This window comes from Gnatocerus cornutus, unplaced genomic scaffold, assembly GCF_029298725.1.
Source record: "Gnatocerus cornutus isolate USDA-ARS CGAHR unplaced genomic scaffold, icGnaCorn1.1 ctg00000061.1, whole genome shotgun sequence".
Taxonomy (NCBI): domain Eukaryota; kingdom Metazoa; phylum Arthropoda; class Insecta; order Coleoptera; family Tenebrionidae; genus Gnatocerus; species Gnatocerus cornutus.
This window is the reverse complement of record NW_028275406.1, coordinates 410,870-413,486: the sequence shown is the minus strand read 5'-3', so window position 1 is coordinate 413,486 and position 2,617 is coordinate 410,870.

The following is a 2,617-nucleotide window of genomic DNA, read 5'->3' as shown; positions in this document are numbered from 1 at the left end:
AAGAAGATTCAACAGCTGAATTGCAAGAAAACAGCAGAATTCTGCACGAAATCATCAAAATTCTCACAGAAAACCGCATATTTCGATGCAAAACGACGATTTCTCGCCGATTTTCGTTGTTTTCTGGCTTGAATTCGCAAAGGAGAGCACGAAATCTACAAAATCATGATTTTTTACCAAGATTCAACGGCTGAATTGCAAGGAAACAGCAGAATTCTGCACGAAATCGTCAAAATTCTTAGAGAAAACCGCATATTTCGATGCAAAACGACGATTTCTCGCCGATTTTCGTTGTTTTCTGGCTTGAATTCGCAATGAAGAGCACGAAATCTACAAAATCATCACTTTTTACCAAGATTCAACGGCTGAATTGCAAGAAAACAGCAGAATTCTGCACGAAATCATCAGAATTCTTGGAGAAAACCGCATATTTCGATGCAAAACGACGATTTCTCGCTTATTTTTGTTGTTTTCTGGCTTGAATTCGCAATGAAGAGCACGAAATCTACAAAATCATGACTTTTTACCAAAATTCAACGGCTGAATTGCAAGAAAACAGCAGAATTCTGCACGAAATCATCAGAATTCTTAGAGAAAACCGCATATTTTGATGCAAAACGACGATTTCTCGCTGATTTTCGTTGTTTTCTATCTTGAATTCGCAAAGAAGAGCACGAAATCTACAAAATCATGACTTTTTACCAAGATTCAACGGCTGAACTGCAAGAAATCAGCAGAATTCTGCACGAAATCATCAAAATTCTTACAGAAAACCGCATATTTTGATGCAAAACGACTATTTCTCGCCGATTTTCTTTGTTTTCTGGCTTGAATTCGCAAAGAAGTGCACGAAATCTACAAAATCATGACTTTTTACCAAGATTCAACGGCTGAATTTGCAAGAAAACAGCAGAATTCTGCACGAAATCATCAGAATTCTTAGAGAAAATCGCATATTTTGATGCAAAACAACGATTTCTCGCTGATTTTCGTTGTTTTCTATCTTGAATTCGCAAAGAAGAGCACAAAATCTACAAAATAATGACTTTTTACCAAGATTCAACGACTGAATTGCAAGAAAACAGCAGAATTCTGCACGAAATCATCAAAATTCTTTCAGAAAACCGCATATTTCGATGCAAAACGACGTTTTCTCGCCGATTTTCGTTGGTTTCTATCTTGAATTCGCAAAGAAGTGCACGAAATCTACAAAATCATGACTTTTTACCAAGATTCAACGGCTGAATGCAAGAAAACAGCAGAATTCTGCACGAAATCATCAAAATTTTTACAGAAAACCGCATATTTCGATGCAAAACGACGATTTCTCGCCGATTTTCGTTGTTTTCTGGCTTGAATTCGCTAACAAGGGCACGAAATCTACAAAATCATGACTTTTTACCAAGATTCAACGGCTGAATTGCAAGAAAACAGCAGAATTCTGCACGAAATCATCAAAATTCTTACAGAAAACCGCATATTTCGATGCAAAACGACGATTTCTCGCCGATTTTCGTTGTTTTCAGGCTTGAATTCGCAAAGAAGAGCACGAAATCTACTAAGTAATCACTTTTTACCAAGATTCAACGGCTGAATTGCAAGAAAACAGCAGAATTCTGCACGAAATCATCAAAATTCTTAGAGAAAACCGCATATTTCGATGCAAAACGACGATTTCTCGCCGATTTTCGTTGTTTTCTGGCTTGAATTCGCAAAGAAGAGCACGAAATCTACAAAATCATCACTTTTTACCAAGATTCAACGGCTGAATTGCAAGAAAACAGCAGAATTCTGCACGAAATCATCAAAATTCTTACAGAAAACGGCATTTTTCGATGCAAAACGACGATTTCTCGCCGATTTTCGTTGTTTTCTGGCTTGAATTCGCAAAGAAGAGCACGAAATCTACAAAATCATGACTTTTTACCAAGATTCAACAACTGAATTGCAAGAAAACAGCAGAATTCTGCACGAAATCATCAGAATTCTAAGAGAAAACCGCATATTTCGATGCAAAACGACGATTTCTCGCTGATTTTCGTTGTTTTCTATCTTGAATTCGCAAAGAAGAGCACGAAATCTACAAAATCATGACTTTTTATCAAGATTCAACGGCTGAATTGCAAGAAAACAGCAGAATTCTGCACGAAATCATCAAAATTCTTACAGAAAACCGCATATTTCGATGTAAAACGACGACTTCTCGCCGATTTTCGTTGTTTTCTGGCTTGAATTCGCAAAGAAGAGCACGAAATCTACAAAATCATGACTTTTTACCAAGATTCAACGGCTCAATTGCAAGAAAACTGCAGAATTTTGCACGAAATCATCAAAATTCTTACAGAAAACCGCATATATCGATGCAAAACGACGATTTCTCGCCGATTTTCGTTGTTTTCAGGCTTTAATTCGCAAAGAAGAGCACGAAATCTACTAAATAATCCCTTTTTACCAAGATTCAACGGCTGAATTGCAAGGAAACAGCAGAATTATGCACGAAATCATCAAAATTCTTACAGAAAACCGCATATTTCGATGCAAAACGACGATTCCTCGCCGATTTTCGTTGTTTTCTGGCTTGAATTCGCAAAGAAGAGCACGACATCCACAAAATCAT